Source organism: Pollicipes pollicipes, unplaced genomic scaffold (assembly GCF_011947565.3).
Source record: "Pollicipes pollicipes isolate AB1234 unplaced genomic scaffold, Ppol_2.1 Scaffold_4002;HRSCAF=4701_pilon_pilon_pilon, whole genome shotgun sequence".
Taxonomy (NCBI): Eukaryota; Metazoa; Arthropoda; class Thecostraca; order Pollicipedomorpha; family Pollicipedidae; genus Pollicipes; species Pollicipes pollicipes.
In genome coordinates, this window is record NW_023596420.1 from 43,943,390 (window position 1) to 43,967,192 (window position 23,803).

General features: G+C 51.3%; 1 long non-coding RNA gene across 1 annotated transcript; it reads right to left on the reverse strand.

Moving 5' to 3' along the window:
• Positions 1-9,709: 9,709 nt before the first annotated feature.
• Positions 9,710-21,311, reverse strand: LOC119093132 (uncharacterized). The gene is made up of 3 exons (XR_005093602.1): positions 21,118-21,311; positions 15,048-15,231; positions 9,710-9,747 (listed from the first exon to the last, which is right to left on the reverse strand). It is a non-coding gene; the product is annotated as an uncharacterized LOC119093132 (long non-coding RNA).
• Positions 21,312-23,803: the final 2,492 nt, after the last annotated feature.

Sequence of the window (23,803 nt, forward strand, 5' to 3'; positions counted from 1 at the left end):
GTAAGTCTGGTTTGGTCTAGCCCCATCCGGTCCCGACTGGTTCCGACCGGTCCCGCTCGGTTCGGTCAGGCTCCTTCAGGTCCGGTTCCGTCAGGCCCAGTTCCGTCCCATCCGGTTCCGTTCGGTCATATCCGGTCCCTTCCGGTCCCATCTGCCCCGATAAGGTCTCTTTCGATTTCATCCGGCTCCGTCTGACCTTATCCGGCCGGCCCCGTCTGGTTTGATCTGATTCCCTCCAGCCCCGTCTGGTTTGATCGGATTCCCTCCGGTCCCGTCTCGCCTCACAACATTCCATCCAGTTTCGTCCAGGTCCGGTTTCGTCCGCTTCCGTGCGGTCCCGCTCGGTCCTCCTCGGCTCCTTTCATCACGGTAGGTGCCGTCCGACCCTGTCTAGTCCGGTTAAATCCCCTCCGGTTCCGCCCGGTCCTGCTTGTCAAGTTCCGTCCCGCCTTAATCCGTCCGGTCACGCGCGCTGCTGGTTCGGTGCGGCCCCATCTCGCCTCGTCTTTGGCCTGTAAATGTGACTTTGAAGATCGACATGGTTCGCGTGCTTAGACGAGCACAAGCTGGAATTCATGCGTGTCTCTCCGATGACACACTCTGTATCAGCATCAGCCCACACAGTCCCATACAGAGACAGCGCGTCTCTACCCCGTCATTTCACCTCGAAAATTTGCGTTTTTGAGCTTTTTAACCGCAACAATCGACCTCGAAGGCTGACGTAGCCATGGCCCGCACTAGAATTGGCAGCGGGCTTGATAATGACGCCTGATTTTGCTCAGATCGATGCGAAACAGCGTCAGTGCGGCGTTGCTCAGTCATATGACCTTAAATGCGACTTTGGGGAGTGGCATGGATCGTCCTGGCCTGGGTGATGCGTCTATGAAATACTGAAATCAAACGTTTTTAGCCGGCACACATGCTACTTAGCGTAGTCTGTTTAGATACAGGCCGTGCATCACACTGCGGCAATGCATCATGCAGGGCAGGAATCTTGCCATGAACTGACACTAGAGAAAGGGCAGGGCCGGATGGTCGGTAGCCGCATAGCCGAGCCCAGCGGTCAGAGAGGTCAAACCGACCGTCGAGGGAGCCGGGCCATTAACTGCGAGAACCGAGCGGCTAAAAACATTTGACGGTCGCTGGGGAGGACGCAGGCCCCAGGGCTGGCAGGTTGGTTTATACTTATCCACTCTTTTGCTCATGATGCCAACGATGTTATGACGTGTTCGCATTTCTAACAAAGACGGACGGGTGAATGGAACACTCACTTCACACTGTCGGTTAACATGAAAGGACCTAACTAACATCTAAGGGCATTTGTCGACCCACCTTTTTTACAGACAACCTTAAGCTGCTTGACAGAAGATCTACCGCGGCGAACAGTGGAACGCTTATCACTGTGTTGCATTCGGCTATCTCGCAACAATAATGCACGTACTGCAGAACCCACTGGCACAAGCGGTAAGCTAGCCGAAACAGTGCTGCAAGTCCGGTGCAGGTTTTTATTGAGACACTTCACAGGTTCAGTTTGTTTGCTTAGTGCACCAGTTAGTGACCAGCACACGCCCACGTCTACCGCCAACTACGCAGGGTGACACACACCACTGGACCAACGCACGAGTCTAAACAGCGCGAAACCATTGAACCCACCGTGGCAACAAAATAGCACGCTACCTTCGTAAACGTTTTAAAGCTGACAGAGCAACACTGCTGCAATTACCGGTGGGCCCGGGTAACCACGATATCAATAAAGACCCGTAATAAGCATGTGACATCAAGCCATACTTCTACCGTGCAGTTAATCCCAGTCATTGTTTGTTTGACTGCACACAACCTTTGCGCACTAAAAAACAATAAATAAAAACAGCATCAAAAGAACTGGCCATGGACTGTCACTTCATGAGCCATACGTCCCTGATCGGGGTGTCAGCATTGCAGACGACACGGCACAACACAAAATCACACCGCCTTTGGGGATCGCTATGTCGGCTCTGGAGATCCGCCTTCCTCTGGACACAGCTGAACCCGATGACAATCTCAGATCGCGACTAGCAATGTTCCCATGTGACGTCACTGGTGCAACACGCAGCGGCCGGAAGCCGTTCTCGGGCCGCCCGGGGCACGGGCCGCAGCCGAAACAATACACACCGTGGCCCTAAAACGGCACCAAACGCAGCCCGAAGCACTCAACGTCGGGGTTAAGCCGCTCGTTGCAACGCCCGATAATCGGGAGTTAATCGCTGGTGCTTTGGCTCAACTGTGCCAATTCGAAACGCCAAACCACCACAAAACCTGTTACGATTTTTTAAAACGTTCCCGCCAAAATCGAACGGCAGATACCGATACCTCAATGGAACACGATGCGATATTTTCCCTTCATCTGGACAGACAGACATCTTCATCAATGCATCATCTAAGGTCGAAATAAGGCTGTATCATTAGCCATGAGTCTGCGCCTTGATCTGAAACAATCCAGCCCATTGGCCGTGGCTGGGCTGTTGGGAAGGACACAGGCACAACCATGATATATTTTGTCCAGGTCAAACCAAACACTGCAGTACTTTTCTTAATCTTTTTTCTTTATGCGGGAGAAAAATCTTTGTCTGCTGTGAGATTTTTCGCCAGCGTTTTCGACCAACACACCTAGGCCCTGTCGGGGATGAACATACATACGGACGCATGTAAACTTAGGTAGCAGACCTTCCAGTAGCATTCTTGTCGGACACAACACCGCAACACGAGAGGCCGTTACTTCTTTTCGCTTCGCTCAATATCCCGCAATGTCTCGTATCAAGCTTTTCGTCTCATGATCAAGCTCGAAAAGAGCTTATCTAAACCTGGCCATTCCTTCCGACATTAAAAACAAAATATATACGCCATCGTCACGGCGAAGTTAGTTGGGACATCGTACAGTCATGACATATATATTGCAATTGATTCATGACTGTAGTTCAAAGTTCACAGCCGCTTAGGCGTTCAAACGTTCGTTTCTTGATATATACCCAATACACAACGTGTATCATTATACATGCGTATACACGCAACTTCTGTTACAAGCGTATTCAGCATGTGCACCATTTCGGATATGATTCAGTCGATCCAGGGGCTCAACCATGTATCAACTCTCGTGAACTTTAAATTAAAAATGCGGAACGTGAGGTAAACGGTGATTTGACCCTCTGTATCGCGAATATGTCGCACAGCAAATGTATTTACACCTGAGCGGATGTGGACTTCCATCTATCATCGTAAATAAAATGCAGCACGTCATATTTGTACATCATAATTTTACTTCGACCTTGGTGTCATATGTCAGACGGAACTTCGGAGCATGATGACCAATTTAAGACGAGTTCTTTTAGAGCTTGATCACGATACGAGAAGTTTGGTGCGAGACAGTGAGCGAAAAAAAGAAGAAGATGACGGCCGCATATTACGCCGCCTTATTCAACCACACGCATGTATGTACCCCGCTTTTGTGACGTACGCATGTAACTTTTCAAATTACGTACAGCCGAGTAAAAATTGTAACCCCGCAAACCAACATAAAGGCCATTGATGCCAATATTAGTTACGTAGTTGCAGAGTGCATTCGCGAGAAATTTTATGCATAAAGCGCTATGTATTACTACTGTAGTCGGGACGGTATTGTTAGTCATATTCCTCGCTAAATAAACAGAGAAAGGGGAAAAGACGAACCGATATTTCAGCCACATGCCTTTATCGAAACGCATGTGAATGCAAACTTCAAAATTCAAGTGGGATCGGCAGGAAATTTAAATTTTGATTAACTGCTCACATCCGTTTTCATGAACCATGTAGCCGAGATATCAATGCATCTATATCTCCTTTCTCCTAGTTTCTACAAGGATTAAGGCTAACGCACCGTCTTAACATTAGTAGCTACATGGAGCACAATCACCAAAGCATGGATGGGCTGCAGTGGACAGCCAGGAATGAACGGGCGGCCAGAAGAGGGAAACTGGTGCTAACGTACCAGTGAGGATCATCCACCACTTGGACATCCCGGCAGCACAATCCAGTTGGTGCACGCAAGGGCCATTGCGGATGGCGGCCATCCGTTGATAACCGAGATCAGCGCAGTAGACGGCTATTGGCTAAGATCCGCGCCGTGGGCGCCTATTGGCTGAGATCGGCGCAGTGAACGCAAGTGGCCGAGATCAACGCAGTGGACGGCTATTGGCTGAGATCAGCACAGTGACGGCTATTAACTGGAACAACGCAGTGGACAGCTATTGACTAAGATCGCACCGTGGGCGGCTATTGGCTAAGATCAGCGCAGTGCACAGCTATTGGCTGAGATCAGCGCAGTGGACGGCTATTGGCTGAGATCGGCGCAATGGACGGCTATTGACTAAGATCAGCACCGTGGGCGGCCATTGGCTAAGATCAGCAAAGTGGACGGCTAGTCACTGAGATCAGCGCAGTGGATGGCTATTGTCTGAGATCAGCGCAGTGAACGGCTATTGGCTGACATCAGCGCAGTGGACAGCTAATGGCTGAGATCAGCGCAGTGGACAGCTATTGGTTGAGATCAGCGCAATGGACGGCTATTGACTAAGATCAGCACTGTGGGCGGCCATTGGCTAAGATCAGCAAAGTGGACGGCTAGTGACTGAGATCAGCGCAGTGGATGGCTTTTGTCTAAGATCAGCACAGTGGATGGCTATTGGCTGAGATCAGCGCAGCGGACAGCTATTGGCTGAGATCAGCCAAAGTGGAGGGCTAGTGACTGAGATCAGCGCAGTGGATGGCTATTGGCTGAGACCAGCGAAATGGACGACTTCTGGCTGAGATCAGCGCAATGGAAGCTGTTGGCTGAGATCAGCGCAGTGGACGACTATTAGTCGAGATCCGCGCAGCAGCCGGTGGGCGGCGGGCCGCGGTAGGGCCGGGCCGGGCTGGTTACGGGTGGGCCGGCAGTGCTGCCGCTCCGCTGGCACTCCCGGTCGCGCCGTCGTCAGCCTCCTTCGCCGCGCCGGGGTGAGACTCCTGCCCACACGTCAGGACATCAGTCACACCGGTGGCCAGTTGGCAAGGCACAGACAGATATGCAAGAGTGCAGTTTTCCTGTCTGTAAGCTCTTGGTATGCGCAATACAAACAGCAGATGCAAGCCATACAGTGTCATCGTCTGACAACTAAGCACTATTGGCTCATCTGCCGAGGAATTCAAGTGGAACACGTAGATCCAAGAGGTAGGTGATGCATGCAATATCATTGTCATCACATTCATACCATGTTTGTCATATTCACCTCCACACTTACCTTTTATATAACTTTCTACAGCACTCGTTTGACAGAGCTTACTGTTACTAGCTTACTACAGAGCTTAAAATAATTCTGCCCGTAAGCATGCCATCTATTTCCAAGCCTTTCAATCACTGAAACAGGTAATGCTGGAAACTACTTGATTTTCAGAAACTAAAACACAAGCCACGTATGGTGCGCGCAGATATTTGTAAAAGCACAGCATGCCATCTAGATGATAACACAGTATCCCTATTCTTGTCTTCACAAAGGCTTCAGATTATTGGTACTCCACCCACCCGTTGTTGGGAGGCCTGATGTTGGCGTTCGCCTTGGTCTTCGTTGGCCGACTCGTTCTGACGACGAAGCGGCCGCTGCTCGGCATTACCCCCGTCACGAGCCTCATCACCCCTGCCCCCCTTCCCGCTGCTGCTCCGAAGCTCCTCCGCCCATGGCCCACGCTCGCTGTGAGCTTCGCTGTCCGACTCTCCGCTGCGAGGAGGCTGGTGGGGCCGGGGCTCCTGCTGCTTATCCGGAGCAGCCTCGACCTCAGTCGCCTGCCGCTGCGGCGCCACCCCCATCCTCAGCCTCCTGCTGCTGCTGTTCGACACTGGAGGATCATTGCTCCTCGTGGATCAGCTCCTCCGTCTGCCGCCGCCTGTCGCTCTTCTCCAACATCTGGGAGGTCCGCTGCTCCTGTGCGGCCGCTCCATTCTGCCGCCACCTGCCGTTCATCACCGCTATCTGGGGCGTCCTGTCGCTCCTGGACGGCTGCTCCGTCTGCCGCCGCCAGTCGCTGTTCCCCTGCCATCTGGGGCCGTCCTGTCGTCCTGGACGGCTGCCCCGTCTGCCGTCGCCCGTCGGTCCTCACCGCCATCTGGGCGTCCTGTCGCTCCTGGCGGCTGCCCCCGTCTGCCGTCGCCCGTCGGTCCTCACCGCCATCTGGGGCGTCCTGTCGCTCCTGGGCGGCCTGCTCCGTCTGCCGCCGCCTGGTGGTCCGCCGCGGCACGCGCCGGCGGGACCTGGCCGTTCCCCCTGCGGCGCGCGGCGCGCTCGGCGTTGCGGCGCCGCTCACGCTCGGCCCAGTCCCACTCGGCCGTCCACTCGTTCTCGCGCCGCTCCACCACCTGCCGGACGAGCGGCGCCCGTCAGAGCGCACACCAACGGCCCAGAACCCTGACACCCACGGAGGACTGTGGGAAGACGGAAACTGCCTTCCAGGAAGTGCCACTACCTGCCAGGATACGCGACGCCGGTCTTAGTCTCAGAGGTCCGGGACCGCCCAAGCCATGGGAGGTAGTCTGTCGTGCAATCTTTCTGCTGTGCTGCCCAGTTCACAAGTAAGGCACTATTTTTTCCCCGCCGACCCCTTACGAGCTCTCTCTCCAGTCTGGCAATACCTTACACTTTTTATATGGTCCTCAGACATGAGGCAGCAACGGTTCCTTTTCATTTCACTCGGCCATACAAATTATACCAAATGAATACTGGGCTTAGTAATCTGCTCCTGTTGCGCCACGCTGGAGTCTCCTCGCTACCTCACCTTAACCTCCGTCTCCTTGATCTCCACCTCCTTGCCGGGGTCCTGCATGGGGAAGGCTGGCACGACTGGCGGCCTCGGCAGCGGCTCGGCCGGCGTGCCCTCGGCCGGTCGGGCCGCGGAAGCCGGCGGCGCCTCCTCGGACCGGTGGCGCCGCCGCGTGTCTGCGGCAGTGGCGCGCTGTCGGCCACGGGGCGACCAACGCCGACGCACGCGGCCGGCGCGGCGCCGCGGACGCGAACCCAACACCAGCTCGGCGAAGCGGATGGAGCCCATCCCCGCGTGTTTGTGCGTGCACAGGAAATCCCGCACCTCCTCTTGATTTACACCGCATGTTGCAATCACATATAGTCGCTGCCACAAGTTTGCTATTCGTATTGCAATGTTACTGCGAAGGCATGACTTCAAAATGGTCCTTATGGAAAGCTGGCACTCTATATGCTGTACTATAATCGTCGTAATCATCGTATTCATAACACAGTGCTATTCACAGCTCAGCATCAGTGGGCACTTAGGCGAAGTTCTCATCGCACAAATGCCGATGTCATCGCTGTTCTTCAGTGGTTGGGGACTGAAAGCTCTTAACGGGCACCACAATTGTCCCCATTCAGGAAACCATCTACTTTGTTTCCCTTTTGATGCGGCACATTTCTCCTATTGGCAGCAGGCAGACGCCACCGAGAAACGAGAAGAATAGTCATAAGACAACGTGACCTCGGAGTCCAGTTCTTTTAGGTCAACCTTGGCCACGGTACAGTCCGATGCCGTTCACAACTAATCTCTGCTAATAGTCGCACAACTGGTGCGTCTTAGGACTGAGCGATACTCCGCGTCACTCGCCCCCCCCCCCCCCCGCTCTGACGGGGTGTGAACTGACCGGTCTGGCCGGCGATGCAGCTGGAGTCGGAGCGTCGCCTCTGCGCTGGTCCGGTCAGCTGGCGGCGGTGCTCCGACTCACGCTTGCCACACCTGCAGCATGAGGCGGCGCCGGGCGGCGCGACCGCCGTCCTCGTCCGGCGGCGCCTCCTGCTGGACGGAGACGACCGTCAGCGGCGGCCGGCGCACAGCTGGCGGCCCAGACACTGCAGCCTCGGCGGCACACGGGGAGTGACGTCACCTCACAGAGCGTGGCCCACGGCTGTTGTTTGGTCAGTCAGGAGCAGAAACAGAAATTGCTGACCGAAACCGCCTGACTGAAATTCACTAACGTTCCGCAATGATAATGGAACGTAAATCGTACGCAATATAACTTGGTCTTCCAAATTTTGTTTTTGTCCTCCGAAACAGAGGTACGGCACTTGACAATTCCTGTCCCCCGGCTGCCGACCGAGCCCCATGGAGCGGGGTGGACGCCCACCGTGTCCAGCGCCTGCTCCAACAGCATCTCCTCCGAGGTGGACAGCTTGAGCGAGGACCGTTGGGTGAGCGAGAGCAGTGACGACTGGCGGACTCAGGGTCGCCTTGAGCCGACGCCAGCGGCCGGCGCCGGCCGCCGGCGTCGCTCCGTTCTCTGTCCCCGGCCGGGCGCCGATCGCCTCCGCCCCTCCGGTCGCGGAGGGGCCGGGCTCAGCCGACAGCGATCCGCGCCTGGAGCAGAGCCGGGCGTCAAGGGTCGCGGCCGACACACCAGGCGCCAGCGGCGGTCACTGACAGCAGGCCGCGTGGAGGAGCTGCGTACTCCCGTCCAGTCAGCTCAGGGCAAAGTGGGCCTCGGCAGGAATCGATGCAGAAGACGCCGCTACCAGTCGGTGTCCAAACTCAACAGATAATGCACCACGGTCGGTTTACTTGATAAGCGATTACAAGGGTAGCCGCAGTCAGTCCCTGTCCGAGTCGCAATCACGAGAGAAATCGGTCATCAATTTGTTTTCATGCAGCTTGGAAACCTGAGATGCATCGCACGGACCCCCCCCCCCCCCCCCCCCCTCTCACCTCGCCCCATTCTCAGAATATGATGATGCACTTGAACGCAGTGGACTACTGAGCTATCGTGGTTTCTCCATCCTTGTATGACTTAAAAACACAGGTATTCACACAATGATATTGAAATGACTGAAAACAGTGACATTTACTTGGACGAATACATTTGAAGCAAAATACCAACGCCAAGAAACAAGAGCTATTCGCCAGAAAGCGAAACATGCAGTAAAATCAGACACAACTACAGGCTAAACACAGGAAACTTATTTTCAGCCGACCCGTCAAATTGTGTTACATAAGCATAACCCGGCTCCGAGGAGCAGGTTTTACCAGGGTTCGGGATTCCTCCATGCCGGAGGCGATCTCCAGGTCAGTCGCCAGGGAACCACGGCCACGCCTATCTGCAATGCTGAAACAACGCAGCAACATCAGCTCACATGTAATGGTGACAAACACCTAAACAACGTCTAGGTATTTCATATGCTATGGCCTTCGACATTAGATCGCAATGGCTTTTTCCAGTTCGCGGGGTGTTCGATAATATCTACTGGTGCTTACAATTGCAGTAAACGGCCGCAATATGATCGATTATATGTCCACATGTCAAAACATGACTTGATCCATCACCTCCGCCATACCATTCGTTTTGCCGGGATAACATTAATTGGACTAACATTTGGTGAACCGCACGAGCATTAATCTGTTTGAAGCGATGACTTGTTGCGGGCTGCAGAGAATTAGTCGAATGTGTGAAATGGCGATCGTCTGCGGTCACCGAAAGTTCACTGGTCATTGATAAACTTACGTGAACCTATCGACGGTAATGGACCCGAGCGCTTGGAAATATTCATGCTGCCGTGAGAGTGCCTAACCTTTAGATCGTTCGCCTGCCTCTGGAGCGGTTTCACTAACTGAGACTTTTGACTGTCCGTCAGCCAATGACCGGAATGTGTAGCTGTCCAGCCATTGGCCGGTAGCGTATAGCAGGTGATAGACGAGTCCTTCGTGGCGTCGCTTGTAAGGAGGGAACAACTTGTTACAGACGAAAGAGGAATCGCGGAATATTTCCAATTTAAGTGTGGTGAAAATTTAAGTACTGACGTCAAAAATGTGTCGTTACCCTCTGCATAGGAAAGTAAAATGTATTACACCAATCCAGCCTCATGGTCTGATAGAATTAAGAGGCGGAGCAACACAGGAGAGAGAGAGGATGTAGAGAGAGAGCGGAGAGAGAGAGAGAGAGAGAGATATAGACAGAGAGAAAGAGAGAGAGATAGAGAGAGATGAGGACAGTAGACAGAGAGATGGAGATGACACATACATATATTTACACACACAATATAAATATAAATATATACATAGATATATATATATATCTAATATTATATAATATATTTACATATGCACATGCATATGTACACAATATACATAAAATATATGCATATGCATATTTCAAACGCGGGCATTCTTCAGCATACGCACAAAATGCAAGCAATGGATTCAGACAACAAACGTCGCGCAATACAACATTAAAGAGCATCACGCAATGCTCCCGAGCCGCAATTACATCTAACAGTGCATTGTACATACCCGCAGGATGCATGTTTTATAAAAAGCGACCTTGTGTCGGCGATTTTCCGTATGATGTGCCTCAGCAGAGTGGATGCCGAATGGAGTGTTTCTGGTCGTTTTTTTATCTCGTGTGTGCTCGTTAAAGCGTTCCCGGACGCTACATTCTGTCTCGCCAATGTGGGTGTAAGGGGCGGGGGGGGGGGGGGGGCGGTTGGCGATTGCATAGGTGGAAGGCAACGAGGAACACGACATTTTTTTGCGCGACACTTCCCAAGAACCGCGCGATGCACGACTGGCATGGCCATTTCCCGGCTGGCAGAGTGGTGGGCCGAGCGCTGAGGCGGTCAGTTGTGCAGCTAATGCTTTAACTCTCTCCCAGGTAGCGCGTCGTGGCAAACCTGACGCTTTAATCGCTGAAGGCACCTTCCTTGATAGAGTATTGTCTGTGAACGGAAGGCTGATGTATGTGGCGGCGTCTGTAGGATTCGTGACTAATCGGAAGACTGCTGCAAACATGCACGCCTCGACTTCTTGTGTTCCGATGACTTGGAGGGGACGCTCTTGATGCAGGCATACGAGCCGAGTATGGAACAGGACCATCTGATAACATTAGAACTACGTTAACAGAGCTACCCACGAGATGGAGGGGGGGGGGGTCTTTTCACGCTAAAAATATTTCTGTGAAGACGGTGCATATGTTGATTTACTTCAGAATGAAATCTGTCAAATGTCCAGCAGTACTCAGTTCCCTTACATGCTGAAGAGTTCTTAACTGATAACATGCTGAGTTCGTTATATCTGGTAAGCTGTTCGTTAAAGTTCTCATGAATATTACAGCAAGACTAATTTTCGTGTGCGGTGTTCTAAAAAAAGTACTCGAGACGAACAAGAGAGAAAGCTAGCCAGACAAATAAATGGCGGCGTTGAATATCTGTTCGGCCAAAATGAAGATGTGATTTTGGCGACCAGTCTGGCTGAGTAAAGGACGTTACTGTGCAATAATGCAGGCAAATAAAGCTAAATGGTGTGCTGTTGCGGTCCAGCGACATGTGGCACGACTTCGGTGAAAAGCCAAGTAAATACTTGGCATTAGAGGAGCGCCAGCACGCAAGGGAATTTATTTCGGGGATTGAGACGTCACAGGATATTATAAACAGTCCGACAAAATATCACCTCTCAGCTGAACAAACAATTCAAAACCGATCGAAAAAAATTCGATTAAACGGACACCCCACAAGGTATATCTACGAGATGTGAAACTAAGACACTGTCGAAGACCAGCGAGTACATTCGTATGGGGTTTTGAACTAAAATAGCCATCTGAAGGCCTTTCGGTGCAGTTTAACAGCCCCGCCCTTCCTAAGACCGAACCCCCTCCAGTTTAAGGAGCAGCACGCCCGCGAACATGCAGAGCATTTCGGAGAGATTATTTCAAAGTTACCTTGCCACTCATGACGCCATGATGACGTCATTCAAATCTACCAGTCCATTAGCCATGCGGCGATCAAGATCGAGAGAAAAACACAATGGTCGATTAGTTCCTATCTGACGGGCGTGAGCACGATTTCAAGACCGTAACGGCCATCAATTGACTCTCAGTCGATGCTACGCAAGACACAATGACGACTGAGGAGCCTATTTAGTAAGCAGAGGAATTGTGTTCTCTAGAGCAGTCGTTTCCACTTCTCACATCGACGACAGCTCCAGTGCTAGCCAGCATCCGCTGGAGGCTTGGAAGCGTTTTCATGTCGCTGAAGAACTAAAGCTCGTCAACCTGTTTGTCGTACAGCTCACGTCCACGCTGCAATGCAGTGTGCGGGCATACGTCCATGACGTTTGAACCTTTCTGGAGCCTGAGCCTGCCGATTCCGTCCATGACGGCTCCTGTGCGCGTGCATAGCTGCTTTGGCATTTTTACTAAGGTGGCGATGCTTGATGGAAGAGAAAACCCACGTGCTCCATGTGCCAGAAGCGCCAAAAGTGCTCCAAAACTTCAAGATTCAGAGGCTCCCACGCATCCTTGTAGTGCCACCTGGGACGGTTATTACTGCAGCCAGAGCAGAACATGCATAAGCTCAACAGCACTGTGAACTTCCCCGCCTTCTGGACCTATCGTATCGGGAGACCGGGAGGTATCACTCTGCCGTATCGGGAGACTGAATTCACAAACTGTACGGCGTAACACAGCCCTTCTGGCGTGGCGCACCCGGGCCACCGCGCGGCACACTGTGCACCTCCCTGTTTGGGAGCCGGGCACGGGTGCGACCCCAGAGGTCCAGCCCATTCCGCATGTGCCGCGTCAACAACTGCGAAGCGTACATGCTACTTTTTGAGCTGGCCGGTCACTGACCTTGGAGCTGACCTGAACGCCAGCACTCGAAGGAGTTTGAGAAGACTCCCCACGTAGCACTGCGGCCACTTCTGTACTTATAGGCATGACCACCCGAATGTGGAAACAAGGGAAAGCGAATCTTCAGTTGCGTGGTGTGAAATGTAATCACATGTCATATGCAGTGTGTTGTGATGTATTCTGTGATCGTCTTCGCCGAAATGTAATTCTGTTTTTTATGAAACCAGGGTTCCTGGCGTCTTGAGTAAGGTGCTTCAATACTTAACATGCTTTTGCATTTACAAAAATATTACATAACGGTCTGAAAAAATTATTAAGAGCGTTCTTGCCGGCCGGGATACCAGTCGAGTTCTTGTTACCTGTTTGTATCGGCTATAAAATGTTAGTCTTGTTATTGTTAATCATTAATCGACAAAGAATGCTAATCTATTGGCTTTAGAAAGGCCACCTCGAAAAAGGCGCTTCATATGGACTAGTTGTTAATGACGACACATTTTTTATGTGGCCAGCTTTGACCTTTTTTAAGCATTTTAATTCACCTTTCTATGCCTGGAATAGACGACAAGAAGGCTACCGCGAGATCAATTCTACCTGAATTTCGTAGTCGGATAAACTTAAAATTGTGCTAAACGACCCCATGAAATAAACCACCGGGGGCTTTCACTTAACAATGGTCCGAGGAGCTCTTTCGCGATCGATAGAGCTTGGGGCTTTGTAACAATCTGTATCTGTGTTGTACAGAGATTTCCAGGACTCCACGAACGCAGGTTGTTAGTAGAATTGATCTTCAATTTGTACCAACACGGCAAGGGCCTACTTGACTAAAGATGTTCAACACTCAGTCATACCAGATTAGTGATACAAATTATGTAACGTCGTTCTGAGCATGCGCTAGCAAATCCTAGCAACACGAGCCTTTGACGCCAGACATTGCGGTCTCCGTAGGCCGCGCGGCGTCGGCTACTCTGCTACCGCTATTCTGTGACCAACGGGTGGACGAAAATGATGACACAATCTGAGACGCACCTTTGAACGTGGGCATTAAATCTTATAGTTAGAAAGTATTCCGGACCTATATTTCACCAGTGCGATTTTCATACTGATAAAAATTAAATGCCTTTTACAGCAACCGCGAAGTGATGCCGGAATCTGGTGATGGACTGGAAGAGGAAAGGACGTGTCTCTATTTTCGTGCTGCCTGTGAATTGTTACTGCCCAGAGAACGGCCTAGAAGTTGTGAAAAACAACACGCCCAGTCTTACCTTTTGAACAGTAAAATTCGATTTGAAAGACATTCTGAACCATTATTTTTACGACAGTCGTTCTCATGCGCACGGCGCTCACGGCCTGGTGTTACTTGCCAGTGGCCAATGCTGTTCGGCTTTACGGAAGCTGCAGCCCAGGCTATCGCTGTCCTTGCTCCCGAAACTGCGGGCGCGCAGGCTCACAACTTTCGATTGTAATTGTTTCACTAGTCGTTTCTGCTAGAAAATGAACGTTCTCAGGCGAAAATGGCATGGATCTCGTTCATTTTTTAAAAATCTCATTCCGACCCACCCTATTCAACATCGATGATACCCCCTATTCTTTCCGGGGGAAGGGGCCCCTTGAGAAGAACACTAGGGGGCGCATTATTGTTCCCGGTCAAGGGTAGAAGGGCAATTCCGTTCCATTGCGGGGTGTCTTCCGGCCGCCACTCTTCTGGCGACATGGGGCGGGGGTACCCTGGCCGATCCGGAGGCCCTTAAAGGGATGCATAATATCACATTGGTACCCTCGCTGACGCGGGAGGCCTTCTGACCCGCACAGTTGACCCCGCATTGACGCAGGAGCCCTCATTGACGTACCAGTATCCCTGATCGCCGCAGGTAGTCCAATAATCGACACATGGACTCAAGTTTGGCTTGACGAGTCCAAGCTGGAATTAGGTTGGGGGGGGGGGGGGTGGCGTTCGGGACTGGGGGCCCCGACCGGCACACGACCCTAACATGGCCTCAATGCAAACACTCATCATAAGTTTTCATGTTTCCTTTCATCGTAAGAGAGCAGGGAGCCTCGATCAACTGGTCTGTGTGTGCCGCCTGGTTTATGGCACATCACAGCGCACGTAGCGCGCTGCCGTCGCCAGTCTCACCTGGACATCTCGCAGGTGGTCTGTGTGTGCCGCCTGGTTTATGGCACATGACAGCCCAAACAGCGTGCTGCCGTTGCCAGTCTCGCCTGGACAGCTCGCAGGTGGTCTGTGTGCGCCACCTGGTTTATGGCACATGACAGCCCAAACAGCGTGCTGCCGTTGCCAGTCTCACCTGGATAGCTCGCAGGTGGTCTGTGTGTGCCGCCTGGTTTATGGCACATCACAGCGCACGTAGCGCGCTGCCGTCGCCAGTCTCACCTGGACAGCTCGCAGGTGGTCTGTGTGCGCCGCCATCATGGCAGCCCGGTCGCCCATGCGCTGGACGGCGCCCAGCAGGTTGGCGTTGCGGCGCTCTCGCCACAGCCGATCCTGGTCGGAGGGGGTCCAGGGCCGAGACGCCCACCATCGGCCGAAGCACTGGCTCGATCCGTCCTCCGAACACCTGCAAAACGCGTTCATCCATGCTGACGTGCTGCATGGGGCTACATGGCTCTTAAGTCATATCAGAGCTCCAAAGTCATGTGATGTTTGGCGTGAGCGCCAGGCCTGTGCTCACCTCCACACAGAATCGGTGACGGATACAGAATCAGCCGTTTTCCAACCACACAGCCAATCGCAACGCCACGTTACTGTCATGTCACAAGAATACATACAACTGTCGTGTCATGAAAAGAATACTGAACTGTTGGTGGCGGTGGCAGAAAGCGGCGAAGCTAATGAAATTCGTAGACTCGACACGATGTGCTTTCATGCAGTAAAACGTCTACGCCCAGCTCCGTGATATATACGACCTGTTTTGCGTCATTGACGAGGAAACAATGTGCTGTAGGTTTCAAGTATATTGACGGAGTACCAAGAGCAGATCCAGAGCGGGAGGCACGGGGTCATCCCCCCGTGGGCCCCGAAGGGTCCCATGGGCTCCAAAAGGACCCATAGCCGACCGAACAGACGTAGTTTTTTCTACACAAAACGTAACCACATTGGACGTCATTTGGCTTGACGACGACCAACAACAGTCGCAAGCGAAAGTGTGAAGCGAAGCAGGAAAGGAAACTAAGCAGAACTGAAGGACCCATGAGCAGACAAAAATTATTCTTCACTGATTGATAGGGTGATGACGGTTTCAAAGCCTCATTACGCTTTCTTGTCAGGCCCTACGCTGCTGTTGGGACGCCACCTGCTCATGCCTTGGCACTATTGATCGTTCAGGGACAAAAGGGAAAGGAAAGGGAAAGGGACAGTCTCTAGTCTCTAGACGTTTTTACCGGGACCCCAGATGACGGGGTTCACTCAATTGCTCACAAGCTCTTCAAATTAGCACCGGGCTCTCTCCAGTCGCTCGGACGGCCTCGTGCTGTTGCTGAAGCCCATATAACGTGAGGCGCCGAGCCACTCAGTCCCCAGGGGCCTCCTACATTGATCTAAAGCTCTTACCGTTCGATCTAGCTTGTGGGGGACCATTCACTCCTACCGGGGCCCTTTCTGGTAGCCCGCCCGGGCACTCTTGACGGCACAGAGGCATCAATTCATGCACATTGGTCTTCGATAATTCCCTTTTGCTAAGAGGAACCTGTGCTCCGGCCGGGGTCCTGTATGTCAGCCTTTCGGGGCACTCCCGATCGTTCAGGGGCCCACCACGTCTGTCTTGGGTGCTTCTCGTCGGCCCTGAGGACCCTCTACGTGTTGACGGAGGCCTCCTTGTTGGCCTGCCGCGGCATCCGTGAAAGCTCAGGTTCCGTTCCTTTTGGCCTTGGTGCCTTAGCCTTAGAGCAGCAGTCGGATATGCGCCGATGACTTTTTACGTGCAAGTGTCGAACATAATTTTACATGCCGCCGACGTCGTATGTGACATTTCCAGTAGTTACTGAATTTGTGACACCTTTATGCTGGTTCATCAGGTTCTCATGGCAGTTAAATGTTAGGACATTGCGTACTCCATCATAACATATAAAACAAAACCTCCGCATCATGATCACATCGACCAGCCGGCCATATGTCAAGAAGCTAGAGATCATTTTCGTGCTTTACTTTAAGTGCAATGAGCAGCTAACTTTAGCTAAATTTGTCATTTTTTAATGATCTGGAGAAAATGAATACGCTCCACAAATGTGCATACGTATAGCACGGCCAATTTTCTAGATCTGCACACTGTAAGAACGGTTTCTGTGAAAAACAAAACAGTCCACTCAGAATCTTAAAATTGAATGGCCGTTATGCAAGTACTATTTTTCGGGGCGGAGGGCTAGGCTCTAGGGGCCCACAATGTTGCGTGCTTCTCCCCCTTGACAAAATCCTGGATCCGCCCCTAAATAGAACGAAAACTGTCTAAATGCTAACTGAGGAATGTGACTCCAGCGACGCAAATACAATGTCAGTTCCACAAATTCAAAAACCGAGGGATAATAGGCATACTGTGCCACCGGCACGTGAAAATATCTTCAATTCGAAGGTAAAAAAAAAACATCGGGGAGCGCAGTTTCTGCTGCCTGGGATGATGCTATCATAAAAGGGAGACGCGACGCACGTCAACGCGCACCCTTTTGTGGCGCGCCGGGGGCAGCAGGAGCCGCATGAGCGATCAGGGGTTATGGCACAGCCGAGTTTCGAACACGGGCCCCGCGTGAGAGCCAAAGGCACTAGCCACTCGGCTATTTCGCCATCACGCCATGACGCCTCAGTGACTTGAATGGCCTGTCACTAACTAAAAATATGTGCGGGTTCCTTGTTCAGATTTCCATGCGTTAGCCGTTAAAGTGTAAATCAAAATTATCATTTCGGCGAATAGCTTGTTTTCGCAACGTTAAAGCATTAGCGCATCAAGTTTTTGTGTGCCCATAATCGGTTGCGCATGTGCGTATCGTCAAACTTTACTTTGCTCCCCCTTCAGTCCTGCCCTGAAAATTTGCATTTGTCCGATCACGAACATTTTCACTGCTGGTGCTGCTGAGTCACCCACATTTCTATCTGCTTAACGGTAGCGGATACGACTGAAGGCATCGTCCGATGTTAAGTGTGTATTGCTTCTGAACTTCATCCGAGTTCAAAATTTAAAACAAACGCGGGCCAACGGGGTGACGAACCGTTCCCATTGTCTGCGCTGACCTGAAATGCGGCCTGGGGCGCAGCAGGTCATGGGCAGAGAGGGGCATCGCGGGTAACACGGGCCCCTGCTGTTACAAAAGGCAGCAGGGAGCCTAATCCCGCCAAAATCACCGAAAATTGACCCACCGGACTTAGCTGCCAGACGAGGCCCTCAGAGGGACACAGGGCGTGGAGGACGGCGGCACGGCCCTGGGTTGACATTCGTCTGATCGCATACCTTCTCGGCGCACATTGTCAGCACGGACGTACGTTGCAATTACCTGCTTGTGGTCCCGTCTCAAAAAGACATAGTCTTCCCAGTGAGCGTATGGGCGCATAGTACAGAGTTCGGTTATCTCCATTGTTCGCTGCTGCACGTCTGTGTGCGGCAGCGCAAACCAGATCAACTTGAAACAGCTCCAGTCAATTCTAATTGTTTGCACGAGAGTAACGTCAGGCCGTCGGAAGTTTGACCCTATTTCCGACCTGATACGCCAAAACTCAGCCTTGAATGTGAGACGGCTCGCATGTTACCAAAACATGGCCGTTCTTCATAAGATCATCATAACGGGACAACCATCAGCATTAGCAAATACAATCAGCACAAACGTCGACACGACAGGAGGACGCGACCGCCAGTCACGCAACATCAGGCTACCTACGGCGCGTCAGAACAGCGGCAAACGGTAGTTTATTGATCGGGCTCCGGTCCACTACAGACTCCTGCCACACTGTGTGAGGGCTCATAACCACTCATGCTTTGCTGCCACAGTGAAGTCAAAATTTTTACATGCCATTGGGTCGTGCACACGCATTTATAATTGATGTAAGATGTGCGTGCCTTTTGTTAAATGAATCAGCGCTTCTGTACCCAGGGACGCTTAAGGCATGACGTAGCACAGTTATAGCCAAATGTGTATTTTATCTGTTATAGAATGCATGATACATTGGAATGTGCTACGGCGTGAATACAAACATACATACACAGCAAACACCGGTCCCATCCCTGGTGCGGCAAGCCCTCTACCCTGGGCATCTGACACAGGATCGACACAGGACCCGTCTCTGGCGCAAAAGGAGCCCTTACCGGCGCAGGGGGTTCAGTCACTGGCAACGAGACACCAATGCGGCATATCGGCCTTGGTTGAAACGGTGTGGAGGAACCTTCATTGGAAGCTCTGACTGGTACAGGCCACTGTCTTATTGTGAGTGAGAACACTTGCATTGTCCTTTCTCATGTCTCCTTGCAATGTCAAGAGGGGCCGGAAACACGTAAGAGGCCTTTTGACAGGGGTTCCGCTCCGGTCCCTATTAAGCCAGTGTGTCCCTGGCCGACTTGGGGCTCACTGCCAATGCAGAATACAGACAACAATACTTCGGAGACATTGTAGTTTGTGAACCTCTGGTAAGCACAGGGACCCTTCACTGTTTTGGGGGTCTGACCAATGCTAGAGGTTTTTGGTTTACATTTGCAGGCCCCGGCCCTGTCCCTTCTTGAGGAAGGGACCCCAGGATCCAGACCGGCCAAGGACAGACTATTTAGCATCGGTGGTCTCCGCCAACTAACTGACATAGCAACTCTCAGATTCAGGGACCCCCAATCAGTACAAGAGGTCCTTCGACTGCCTTTAGAGGGGTAAGCTTTCTCTCAGGTCCATCCGTACGTCCCTCGGCCAGCCCTTCGGACTTTCCGATTGGATTATATTTCGGACCCTTGATTGTCAGCCTCTCGGGGCCCAAAGAGCCCCTCGGTATCTAAGGACCTCAGCCCGGTTACGTGTCCCTGTGTCACCGATGGTGGCTCCCTTAAATTATTGTCAGAGTCAGAGTAGATGTCAGAGGAATTGTGTGCCCCGGGAATTTGACGCGACTTGAGATGAAATTGTGAAGCCCTTTGCAGTGCTTTCCTGGAATTGGGCACCAATAAAAAAGACAGGCCACCATGCCCCATGTGACGCCTTTCGACGCCTTCGCGGAAGAGGGCGACCAAGGAATTTGACAGGGCGGAAAGCACAAAAATTGTGCTGTCCCTGATTTCAGCGGCCCTTAGAAACCAAAATGCTGGGGTTTTAAAGGACTCATTTGGGCTTGACACCTCTAAAAAATAAAGGTTACAGTACCCAAAATTGATAAGTTTTAGGGATGACTCGCCACGTGGGCAAACCTCAACACCTGACTCTGGATTTTGTTCATGGGGAGGTACAAGCATTATGGTGCACCCTGGAATTTGGTGTCTACAAAATGAATGTTTTGAGGCCCTTTACTGCACCCCTGAAATTAGGCATCTCTGGAAAATAACTATGACATCCTGAGATGCGGGTTTGTGGTGCCACTTTGCCAAACAGTGAAGAAGTTGATCTGGAATTTTGTCAGGCTCAAAGATGCAGAAATTCCTCTTGAAAACATAAACCATGGTCCCCTGAAATTAAGGTCTGGGAACCCCTTCAGCATGATATTTTTGTACCTCCAACAATCATTTTATATAATCCAGGAGCAATGTCACCACACCATTGCATAAAATATATTTCCTAGCCTCAGAGGCTAGTACTTCTGGAACAAGACCAAGAGCTCCTTAAAATATCTGCCTTCCCCAGACTCCTAGGGGGCAGGCAGCATCATTTGTGGGCATATATAGTGTCAGTCATGTACATAATATTGTCTTGAACTAAAGCAAGATGAAAAATTGCTGCATCACATTTTTCAAACAGATACTAACACCCACCTGCCATCCTGTGCTCATCCTCAAGAGATAAACTCTTAGGATGTGCACGGGTTGAAATATTGAGGACTGTCAAAATAACTATTGTTAAGCACCACAACACTGCTCAGTCAGTACTATACCTCCTAGTTTACTGAAGGCTGTTTTTGCACAAATAAGAATATTGAACTCATGATACTAAAAGACCAGGACCTAAAAACCTTTCTCTTCTATTGAGTTTAAATCACATCCACAGAATAAAGTAGGAAAAATTTCCCAAGAAATGTGTCTGGGGAATAAGATGGGTTTGGTTCATGGGCTCACGCCACCTCCTCCGCCCCCCCCCCCCCCCCCCCGCCCACCAATAAAGATGCAATGCTCTAACCCATATCCACAGTGATTACCCACTTGTGTATGCCTGCTAGCATTGGCTGCACAATAATTATTAATAACATCGTCAACAGATCATCAAACAGCAAGACAACCTAAGAACATTTTATTGCATGTTGAAGGAGATCATCTCTGAAGCACAGCCTAGATTAGACTTACCATTGTCCAGAGACAGACATTTGCTCGATGGAGCTGATAATTCGTTCGACACCAATGCAACACGACTTGCAGACTCCACCTCGTTTCGAGCGAATAAGACGCTTTTGTAGGACGATTTTGATAATAGCTAACGCACGACCAAGGGAATAACCGAGGTCATCATCACTGGCACACTATCGTTCCAATCTGACAGCCATTTATCTTGGTATGTAAACAAGACTAATTATTTCGGCATCTGATGTATCCGGCGCGCAGTTTTTGCCTACTAGTGAAGTGGAGAAAATGTGTTGATTGCCTTAAATCACAAGTGGGAAGCTAAGGGCCGGGTAGAGCATGAGGTCCACCAGAGAAATTAGAAAAGACGTACATAATAGGCTTCAACGCAGTTTTCGAGTGCATAGCATTACTGTAATTGTCACGGCAAACAATGTTTCATGACATAGCCAAGGGCGGCGCCAGCGTTCTGGAGCGGGGGAGGTGGGCTCGTTTCTGTCCATCATCGGATGGGGGACTCCCCTCCTATTCTAAGAACACTCTTGAAGAAAGAAAGTACGTAGTAGAACGTAAAGTAGAACGTAGTAGAACATAAAGTAGTAGTAGTACGTAAAGAAAGTACGTTTTCACGTATATTTTCACTAAGGAGCCTATATGCCCAGTTTTTACTGTTTTTACCACGATAAAGTTACCTCACATCGATAGAATCATACATACGCGTATGAACGTTTAAAAAGTGGGAAGCGAGGCTCAGGGTTAATTTTTTCTGGGACAAGCTCAAGCTCAGTGACCGGGGTGGGGTTGGGGGTTACAGAAAGAGGCTATTGTTTGCTTGTAACGCGCGCTCGAGGAGGGGGGGCAAATATTTGGCCTCCCGCGAAGGTTTTTCCGGAATGATTTCTGAACGGCGCGGCGAGGACATGCCAAATGTTGCATAGCTGTAGGCAAATGTACAGCGGGTCATTTTGTACAAAGATTGTAGATGCATCGTGAAAGGTCGCTGACCTACGGCGGGTCAAAATCAGATCATGAATTCAGCAAGGTCGATTTCCAGAGAATCGCTCAATCCAAGGACGAATCCAGAGGGGGGTCAAGGGCCCATGCCTCCCCCCCCCCTGGGCACCGAGGGGGTCCATTGGCTCCGAGAGGGCCTATAGACGGTCGAACAGGTGTAGTTTTTTTTTAACACAAAACGCAACAAAACTAGGTATCTCGGGACCTCCAGGCCACTAAGAACAGTTATGGGCGAAAGTGAAGGGCCTATGAAAAGTCAAAAATTATTCGATAATTGGAAGAGTTATGAACTGGAAATTTTAAGCCCCAATACGCTGCCTATGGGCTAATGCTGTTTCCGGGGGACCTATATGGCCACTTGCAGAAAGACCGTTCGTTAAAGATCGTTAAAAAACATTCCGCGTTGCCCTTCATTTCTTTGCATTTGCTCGGATCGCCCTGCGCTGTCGTGGGCCCTTCCTGTAAGCGTGCCGGGGCACTCTTGACAATCACGGTCCCCTTCACGGGTTCTTTCCATTCGCCAGAAAGCCTCTGTGAGGTATAGCCGTGGTTCCATATCTTAGCCTAGCGGGGAATTCTCGGTTGCTCAGGGGCCCTTTGCGTGGGTCTCTGTTAACCTACTGACACATTTGAGATATGCTCATGGGCCCTCCACATTGGTCTAGGGAGTTTCCAATTCTCTGTCACCTACTTAGGGCCTTACACACTCGTCTGGGGCCCATCTGCTAGCCTGCTTGAACACGCTCAGTCGTTCGGGACCCTCAATAACTGAATCCTGGTACTTATTTTCTGACTGGGGGGGGGGGGGGGGGAGGGGCTACGCTCTTGTGGGCGGGTGTATCTGATAACCTGCTCGGGCACATTCGATCGTTCGGGGGCCGTCTACATTGGGTCTTGGGCACGTACTACTTGAATGGGGCCCTACGCACTTGTCGGAGGCCCCCTCTGTTCGCCTTCTCGGCCATACTGGATTGCTCGGAGGTCCCTGCACATTGGTTCTTGGTGTTTGCATTTAAGGCCCTCTGCTTCTATCGGGGTCATTTCATAACCTGTTCGGGTACACTCCATCTCTCGGGGTATCCCGCACCGGGTTTTGAGGACTTCGTATTTTAATGGAGGGCCTTATGCTCCTGTCGGGGCCCCTTCTGATAAGGTGTTTGGGTCCGTTCGATCGTAGGAGACCCGTGCATCTGGTTTTGGGTACTTCCTTTTTTAATTGAGTGTCCTCCCCTCTTTTCGGGGCCCTGTCTGTTAACCTGCTCTGGCGCACTCGATTATTTGGGGCCTTCTACATCGTGTAGTGGGTACTTCATATTTGAACAGAAGGCCCTGCGCTCTTGCCGGGACCCCATCTATTAACCTGCTCGGACACACTCGAAAATCTGGGGGCCCTCCACATTGTCTCTTGGGTACTTCCTATCTGAACGAAGGGCCCCACGCACTTATCGGGAAACCCATCTGTTTGCCGTTTCGACCATTCTGGATTGTTCGGGGAGCCCTATGTATTGGGTCTTGGCGTTTTAATTTAGGTCCTCACACTCCTGTCTGGGCCACCTAATAATCTGCTCGAGTATACTTCATCTTTTGGGGGCCTTCCGCACTGGGTTTTAGGTACTTCTTACTTGAATGGAGGGCCCTACGCTCTTGTTGGGGGCCCTATTTGTTAACCTGCTCGGGC